Raw genomic sequence first — 9,558 nt, forward strand, 5'->3', positions numbered from 1 at the left:
GCTGTTGTTGTTTTTAAAGAAGTAAAGCAAGCTGTGTCTGGCCACCACCCTCAGGGTTTCTGGAAGCCAGGTCCCGTGGTCCAAGTTGGCTGCCCATAGCAAGGCTGACCAGGGAGGTGGACGGGCCCTCCTCTGCACCCCGAGGGCACATGGATCCACACTCGAGACTCAATGCAGATTCTGGGGTTGGGGGTGGCAGAGGGCAGCCTGTTCTCCCCCAGAGGTGGGCATGGGCAGAGGGGTGGGGCCAGCCTCTTGGAGGTTCATTTCATGAGGAAGGCACAGCTTGTTCTCTGTCACTGTAGGGGAGGCAGGGTGGGGGCGGACATGGGTGGAGAGAGTTTGGAGATAGGATTTGGCAAATGGAAAGTGTTCTCCTTGGTTGTGCTGTCGATTTTGCAGAGAAGGGAAAAGTATGGCCATCACTGACCTGATTTGGCTGAGGGTGTGTGCACACGTGTGTGCATGCATGCATGCGTGTGTGGTCTGTGTGCATGAGCATGTTTGTGTGAATGCACGAATGTCCATCTGTGAGTATGCGGTGTGTGTAAGTGCAGATGCATGCTCGTGTGTGCGCACATACATGTTTCCATATGCGTAGCGTGTATCCATGCATGAGAATGAGAGCATCTCTGCCCGGGTGTGCATGTATGTGTGTGACCATGTACACACATTTGTGCGTGTGTGGTACATGTGCTTGTGTGTGCATGCGTGTGGTGGTGTGCGTGTGTGTGCACACTGTGTCGGTGCGGTCAGTGTTGGCTCGGGCGCCGTTGCTAGGTGTGGAGCTCTCCTGCCCATGTTGGTAGGGCCTCTGGCCCTGGCCCCGTCCTGCTCAGCTCTGTGACTGTGCTCGGAGGGTGTGCACTGGGGTTTGGGCAGGCGCAGAGCTGGGGCAGCCAGTGTGGACGCGGGAACTACTGAGTGAAGGGATTCCTCGGAGTCCGGGGGGCTTCGGGAACCCTGGAGACTGACTGTGTTTGTAAAAGAAAACCTATTTATGTGGATGTGGGTCTCTTAGTCCCTGTTCGATAGTGTAAATAGTAGAGTTTATTCTCCTGTGGTTCAGAGAACATCCCCGTGAAGAACTGCATGCTGACAGAGTGCTGCAGCCAAGGCATGTTCCCTGGGCGGGAGCCAGGGTGGGCTCTGTGGCAGTGGGTGGCGTGGGGCTGCCGCTTGGTCTCCTCCACACTTGGCTGGAGGGCGGAGGGAGGCGGGGGCGCGCCCCAGTTGTCCCCAAGCATCCCCACCTGCTGGGGCCTGGAGCAGGCAGAGCTGGCCATGTTTCTGTGACAAGACTGTAGCTCGGTCACTACTGGGTTGGAAGGGCAGCAAGTCAGAGGAAGGATTTTTTTTAAGTCAAATACCACATTTAGCTCTATGTCATAAATATTAAGAAAAGTATTTTTTTAAACAAAGCAGATTGAAAACGTCTGCTGGCTGGTTTGTTTATACATAAATATATATCAGAATGTCTTGCTAAGCGAAGAAGCACTCCTGCAGATGGAGCCTCTTATTAACATGCTTCTTGTCTGTACAGCAGAGGATCTCTCAAAGAAAATACGTCTGTGGCGGGGTCCAGACCCCCCAGCCCTGGGGCCACGGGGGCAGAGCCATGCTGAGGGGCCAGGCAGGTCCCGGCCACCTGCTCTCTGCTCAGCGTGCACAGATGCCACTCTGAGCTTGACCAGGCCAAGTGGAGGCGGGCGGGAGGAGAGGGGCATTCACACACGAGAAAAGTCTTGTGTGGGCCTATTGATTTCTCTACCTCATCTGTATAGTGAGTAGGTGTGTACTCGAGTGACTTGGAGAATGTATTTATTTAATGGCCTTGTGTAACAGAACAGAAACAAATGGAAACACTAAATAAATGTATTTTTAAATTATAGCCTCATCTCCGTGGCTGCCCTCAGAGGGGTTCCAGGGGTCCTGGGGAGGTGGGCCTGGAGGAGGAGCAGGGACCAGGGAGGTGAGAGGGTTTGTGGAGTAGAGGGGTCTCTCACAGACCAAGTCCAGCCCAGCCCTGCCCAAAGGTGGGAGGGGGTGGCAGCTCCCGGTTAGCATCTGGAAAGGCAGCCGCTCTCACATGCAGAGAGCATATCCCAGGTCCCCAGGCACTGAGTGGCCCCACGGATCCTCTCCTAGGCTGGTCCTGAAGGACCAGGTGCCCAGCCCCGTCTGGCTCGGCCTCTGTCCCAGCACTCCCTCAAACAGTGATCTCACTAATAAAGTGCCACAGAGAGGGACTCTCCCACTCTTTGCCCTGGAGAAGGAGTGTGGGGACAGCTGAGGTGCTTTGCTCACTGTATTAGTCAAGCGGCAATCATGACAAATGACCACAAGCAAGGTGAGGGCTTACAGCAATAGGGATCTGTTCTCTCCCAGCTCTGGAGGCCAGAAGTCTGAGATCAAGATGTGGGCAGACCTAGCTCCCTCGGGAGGCCCAGAGGGTGATCCTTCCTGCCTCTTCCAGCTGCTGGTGCTCCTGGCATTCCTGGACTTGTGGCCACATCGTTCCTGTCTGCCTCCATCTTCCTGTGGCCATCTTCATGTCTTTGTCTTCTCCCCTTTTGTCTCTTATGAGGACACCTGTCATGGGACATAGGGCATGTCTAGACAGTCCAGGATGCTCTGATCTTGAAATCAAAGGGGCTTCCCAGCTGGTGCTCATGGGAAAGAACTTGCCTGCCAGTTCAGGAGGGAGAGACTCAGGTTCGATCCCTGTGTCTGGAAGATGCCCTGGAAGAGGGCATGGCAACCCACTCAAGTATTCTTACCTGGAGAATCCCCATGGACAGAGGGGCCTGGTGGGCTACAGTCCATGGGATTGCAAAGAGTTGGATATGGCTGAAGTGATTTAGCACACACACACGGGTAACCAAGTATATCTGCAAAGACCCTTTCCCAAACAAAATCATATCCTGAGGTTCCTAGGAGGAAAAGGAGGGTGTTTTGTTGGAACGGAGCAAGGGTGGGGCCAGGCGCTGTGGTGGGCAGGACAGAGCATACCTCCTCCTCTTGTCTCATTAGGAAAGGTGTTCTCTTTCTTGGGTAGTTCTTCCCTCATCACCTCAAGGCCTGTGTCCTTCAGGGGGTAGCGGGCCAAGGCCCTGAGGCTGCCGGCAGCATGGCTCACCTTGCTGTGCATGCATTAGGCTCCTGCCCTGGCTGCTGTCTCTCTACCCCAGGTGTGACCCCCTCCAATGTGTGGGGCCCTTGGCCAGCTGGAGAGCGCCTCTGCTTCCTCTCAGGGAACCTGCTGTACACCCAGGTTTCCCTCCCCTCCCTAAGCCTGCAACCTCTTCCAGAAGCAGTTTCCTTGTGCTTCAGCCTAGCACTGAGTAACAGCACTGACATAACCTGTCCGTCTGTCTGTCCGCCTGCTCTGGGTTTGGGGTCCTCTGGGTCCAACACAACCCCCTTCCACTGCGTTTGTCTCCAGTCCCTAGCCCTTCTACCCTCCCCACTGGCCTCTGTCTTCCCACCCCTGAGATGTGCCTGCTGGACCCCTGGTGGCCCCTCTCCTGGGAGGTCACCTTCCTGCCATCTGGGGTCTTGTCCAAGTCTCTCTGGACACCCAGGAGAGGAGCTACCACCTGAGGAATGTGGAATCGTCCGCCTAACACCGTGCTCAGGAAGGAGGGTACAGCACCCCCTCTCTGGCCTCCTGAGCACTGCCCTAGAGACTGAATGGTTCCTCCTGGTGCCAAACCCTCCGCCAGGCTGCAGGTGACCTGGCAGCTCTAAGAGACCGTCCAGCCAGGCACCAGGATCCACAGGTGAGAGACGGGAGTGGGTAGCAGCAGGGCAGAGCGGGGCTCAAGGACACCTCGCCACGTGTGGGACCCACAGGGGCAGGGGGCCCATGGGACCTGGGGCCCATGTCCTCTTTGCACGCTGTGAAAACTGAGACCTCCTCCCTGGCACTGCAATGAAGTGGCAGCCCAGGGACTCAGGCCCCTGTGCCCTGGGTGGGAGAGGGTTGCAAGCTGCCTGGGTTAGAGAGCAGGCAGCCTGAATGGGGCCATTCTTCCATGGTAAAGGGTGGCTGAAACTGTAGCCGAAACCAACCCAGGTACATACTGCAGGCTGCAAGCGAGGGGGGCTCCAGAGGGGAGAAGGGCCAGTCAGGATAGGATAGGCTGTCCCTACGCACAGCCTCCTGCCACGGCAATCTCCTCCTGCCTCACGCAGGCCCCTGCAGAGTATCCTTGTCTGGACACCCAGGTCTCCCCTCAAGCCTAGGTTCCATATGCTGTGGATAAGCTCTGTAGCTAATCTTGCATGTGTGTGTGTGTGCATGTGTGCAAACATGTGGCATGTGGGGGCGCGGGGTCTGTGCACGTGCATGCATGTGTGTGTGTGCCTGTGTGCCTGCACGTGTGTGCATGCCATGCAAACGTGTACATGCTGGTGCATGCATATGCATGCCTGTGCACACTGTGAGGACAAAGTTATCCCTCTCCTTTCCTGCCACCTGCTCTGCCCGGTGACCACAGTCTCTCCTGCCCCATCTCTGGCCTCCTTCAACGGAGGCAGGGGAAGGCCTGTCCTGTCAGACCACATCCTGGGGAGGCAGCCCAGGACCACAGGTGGCCCGAGGCAAGTCTGGGCTCGAGCCCAGGTTGGCCTGCTGGGTTTGGGGCAAGCGCAGGAGGCAGGAGATGGCTGGGGGATTAGGTAAGAAGGTGCGGTTAGGTAACGTCTCAGACGGGCCTGCACATTGGGAAGGTATTCAGCTGGGTCCCACCTGCCTTCCAGGATGACTTCAGAGACAGCTTGAGGGGGAGAGGCAGATGGGGGGGGGAAGGGAGGAAGGGGGAGGAGGGGAGGAGAGGAGGAAGAAAGGGGAGGAGGCAGAGGAAGAAAGGGGAGGAGGGAGAGGAAGATGAAGGGGAGGAGGGAGAGGAAGAAGAGGGGGAGGGAAAGGGTGGAGAAAGTGAGGCCAATTTACCATGGCCAGAGAGCCCAGACAGGCCATGGTGGGGCCCTGTTTCATCTTGCTGTGAGACCCTGGAGGCCCTGGGACCGCAGGGGCTGCAGGAAATCATGCTCACTGCCCTGTTGGGGTTGGGCTGGGCCACACAGAGCAGGTGCTCAGGGCTCAGCCTGAGTGAGAGGGAGGCCCCCAGGGGGGCTGAAGGCCCAGAGCACTGAGGTACTGCAGGCTGGGAGCCTGTGGGTGGGTGGGTCTGGACCCCAGCCCAGTGAGCACACAGTCCCCATTCCTGCCTGGCCTGAGCCTACCCTGCCCCTCCTGGGCCTGCCCCCAGCTATGGAGGCTCTTGGCTGCTGCAGAGACCACTGGACAGATGGATGGGGGAACAGGGTGCGTTGGGCTTGTGTGCTGGTGCCTAGACACACAGCCTCGCTTGACTCCTGCTTCTCAGCGTTTCCCCCATCTCTTGTCTCCACGCCCCTCCTCTCAGAGCCACCTTAACTTGTGACTGGCCTCCCCGCCTCCTCCCTCCCCACCTGGGCTCCCCGTGGTTTCCTCCCCAGTGCCAGGCCACTGTGTCTTTTCTGGAAGCAACCTTCCCCTCTGAACCCCTCCTTGATCACTGCCCAAGACCTCTTCTCTTGGGACAGGACCCTCTCAGCCCCCTGTCAGCACTGAGGTCAGGGGCCTGATTCCCAGGCAGGACAGATGCTGGACAGAGCCAGAGCCCCTGCTCTGGGCAGTGGGCTGCACGCTGGGGGCCCATTTGATCTGTATTCACCTGAGCTCCCAGGCAAAGGGAGACCTCGGTCTGGGAACAAGTGTCCTGACGCTGCATGGTCTTGCCTCTGCCTGGTTCTTGAGCCTGTTTCCCTTGGAGGTGGAGCTGGGGGCTCAGGGGCAGCTTCATCCTTTACACCAGCAAACACCTCAGTGGATGGAGTGAAGGAGGTCTAGCAGGTTGCCACAGAAACAAGGCCAAACAAATAGTCCCCCCAACAAGCCTGCAGGGCCCCTGTGGCAATGACCTCATCTGCCACCAACCCTGTGCTGTGGGGGGTCCTGGGCTGGCAGTGGGGGAGCTGCAGCATCCTGTGTTTGTGTGGGCCCTCGTCCATGGAAACGGCTGGAGCTGGGGAGCAGAGCCGGGAGGCTCCTGCTGTGGTTATTAGCTGGGCAGCCAGAGGCCCACCTCCCAGAGCAGGGAGAGAAGGGGAGGGGACAGAGGGGGAGGGAGGGGAGGGGAGAAGGGAGAGGAGATGGGTGGGAAGCAGGGGGAGGGAGGAGAGGGAAGAAGGCAGAGGAGGAGGAGGCTGGGGAAGGGTAGGGGAGGAGAGGATGGGGGGGCAGAGGAGGGGAGCAGGGGTGGGGAGGGCAGAGGAGGGAGAACACGAGGGCGGTTGGGGTTGATGATTCTGCAGTGGGCAGCAGGCCCTGCTGCCGTGGGGGTTGAGAAGACAAGAGCAGTACACTGGGCAGGTGGGGCAGCCTCACAGCCTGCGTGGGGAGAGCTGGGATGGCCAAGGCCTAGAGTGCGCCCGGGGCCTGGGCGCAGGGTGGACTGGGACCAGCCGGCCAGGTCTCAGCGTGGATTCTCCCCAGCTTGGAAAGAGAATCTGCGACCCTCCTACAAAGTGCAGCGGTCATCTACTGCTACAGAGTAACTTATCGGGAGCTGCGGTTTAAAGCCCCGGGCCAGGGGTCACAGGGATGTCTGGGAGTCTACCTGCCGCACTCCCGTGTGTCCTGCGCTGGTTCAACAACTGTTAAATCAGTCACGTTTGATTTTGATTACTCTCAAGAAACATAACACATCTATTTTTACCTTTTGAGAATATGTTGGTGACATCCCCACACTTAGCCCCTGTAATGCTCCAGTGTATCTACCCGCGACACGAACACTTACCCATGTGCCTCCCTCCTGCCTTCACACTGACCATTCGACGTTAGTGGGACAACACCGTTGCATAGCTGGGTTTGGTTTGTCTATCTGGGCTGTGCTGGGTCTTGGTTGCTGCTCCGGCTTTTCTCCACTTGTGTCCAGCACAGGCTACTCTCTCTTTGCAGTGTGCTGGCTTCTCACTGAGGTGGCTTCTCTTGTCGTGGGGCAAGGGCTCTGGGCACATGGGCTCAGTAGTTCTGTCCCTGGACTCTGGAGCACAGGCTCAACAGTTGTAGCACACGACCTGAGCTGCTCCGAGGCATGTGGGATCTTCTCAGACCAGGGATTGAACCCGTCTCCTGCACTAGCGGTAGATCCTTTGCCACTGAGCCACCGGGGAAGCCCTGCTTTTGTTTTCTAATCCAGGGCCAACCAAGGATGTAGCTGTGCGCCCCTATGGGGACACTGAGGGCGTCCCTGTATGAAGCAGTAACTGCTCTTTCTCTGCCTGTGTAGGCATGTGGTCTCCCTGTGACTGGTGAGCAATCCAGTCCATCAGTGGTCCTGGGACTCGTGCACACTCTGCTCTGAGTACTGCTTGCTCTAGTGCCTGTGAAAAGGCAATTTACAAATTCCATTATTCCTGCTACGTTTATTACATGTCACTGTTCTGTGAAGAAAATTTCCCTCCCCAGCTTTTGTTTGCCTTCCCATTGTCAAGAACATACAGATTTTTATTTTTTGATCCAAAACCTCACAGTGCAGGGACACTGCTCCTCTTCTAGTATTCACACTTTTCCAAATTTAGCTAGAACCCTCCCGCCGCACCCCCCACCCCCCCGGCCCCCACCGCCACACTGTCTTCTTTCCTATCCGTCTATGCAGATGTCCTTGCTTTCTGGACTCCAGAATTTTTAAACAGAAGTGAAAGTGTTCAGAGAGTCACTCTGGGCACTCAAGAGACATATTCCTAAAAAAATGTTATCAGAAAAAACAGAAATAATTGGGCACAGAAAGGAGTTGTAAATTAACTCATCAGTAGCATTAGAAAGATTTGTGAAGGAATTACATAAAACAAGAATAGAATCTATTGGAAAGGGAGCACTAAAGATGAAAGTGAACTATTGGAAATGAAAATATGGCTAGTGGAATAAAAAAGCTTTTAAAATAAAAAATGAAAGATAAAGCTCAAGAAATCTAGTGAGGGAAGGTCAACTTCTTGTTGAATATCTTTCAGCCAGGGTGGTCAGCTGTTCTGGCCAAGGAGATGTGGTGACAGGTTCCTGTGGAAAGGGTTCTTCCTCTAATGAAAAGGAAATGCTTGCTTAAGAGAATGCCCGTTTTTCTCATCACCTGTATATGCTTCCATCCTTGTCCTTGCTCACACACAGGCTGTGATGGAGGAGTTGCAACAGTCATACTGGGATCGTGAGTATGGAAGCCACACAGGAAGGATGAAGGGACAAAAATAGAAAAGGCTTAGGTCCCCAGTGACCTGGTAAATCTCTTACTCTAAACCTGCTCTGCCTCTTTTATTTCTGTTGCATGTACATGATTTAAAACAAATGAACTTGGGAGGGTAGGACTCTCTGCTTCTACTGTAGACGGCATGGGTTCAATCCCTGGTCAGGGAACTAAGATTCTACATGCCATGTGGTGCAGCCAAAAGAAAAAATGAGTAAAAAAAACCAGACAAATAAATAAGTAAAATAAAACAAATGAACATCTGTTTGCTTAGGCTCCCACTGATTGGGTTTTCTTATCTGCTACCCAGGTCATTCCTAACTCATGCGCACGTAGAGCCCAGAGGATTAAACAGATACTGGATATCATCAGCAATGGAGGGTGCTAGATTAAAATGGAGCCGTGGCTTCCAAGTTCTGAGGGATAGTCGTCTCCGACGTAGATGTCCACGGCTAGCCAAGCTTATATAAAAAACCAGACCAGAGGCATTTGGGGCAGGCCAGTTCTCAGAAAGTGCACTTCTGTTACACACCCTTTCTAGTAAACTATTTGATGTGCTGCACAGAGCAACTAAAGGGATGTAGAGAACAAGGCTCCACCCAAAGAGGGGGAGGAGACCTTGGGATGGCTGGGGCTGGGGCGGGGACCCAAGAGGCGTGAGCTGGGTGGGGTGCAAAGAAGATGGCAGGTGTCCCAGGACTGATGAAATTCAGGATGTGTGGGTCCTCATGAAAAACAACGCAAAACAGGTCCATTCCTCTGCTTAGGTCCAGCCACTGGAAAGACAGCTTCCCTGGTGGCTTAGCAGTAAAGAAGCTGCCTGCATTGCAGGAGACACAGGAGATGCAGGCTCGATCCCTGGGTCGGGGAGATCCCCTGGTGGAGGAAATGACAATTCACTCCAGTATTCTTGCCCCCAAAATCTCATGGACAGAGGAGCCTGGTGAGCTACATTCCCTGGGGGTCACAAAGAGTTGGACACGACTGGCGACTGAACACACACACTGGAAAGACAAACCAAAGTACAGAGCTTAGAATGGGAGATTTTTGGTCAAAAGCATGGGTTGAGGGGAAGGTGTGAGTTTTGAGTCCATTGAAATGTAAACAAGGAAGTGGGAAAACTGTAGAAAGCTGGCAGAGTCAGGAGATGTGGCTGGCACACGAGGACTGGGCCAGGCTGGCAGAGTCAGGACACCATGGCGGGTACACGTGGAGTGGGCCAGGCTGGCAGAGTCAGGAGACTGTGGCAGGTACACGAGGACTGGGCCAG

This window comes from Bubalus kerabau, chromosome 1 (assembly GCF_029407905.1).
Source record: "Bubalus kerabau isolate K-KA32 ecotype Philippines breed swamp buffalo chromosome 1, PCC_UOA_SB_1v2, whole genome shotgun sequence".
Taxonomy (NCBI): Eukaryota; Metazoa; Chordata; class Mammalia; order Artiodactyla; family Bovidae; genus Bubalus; species Bubalus kerabau.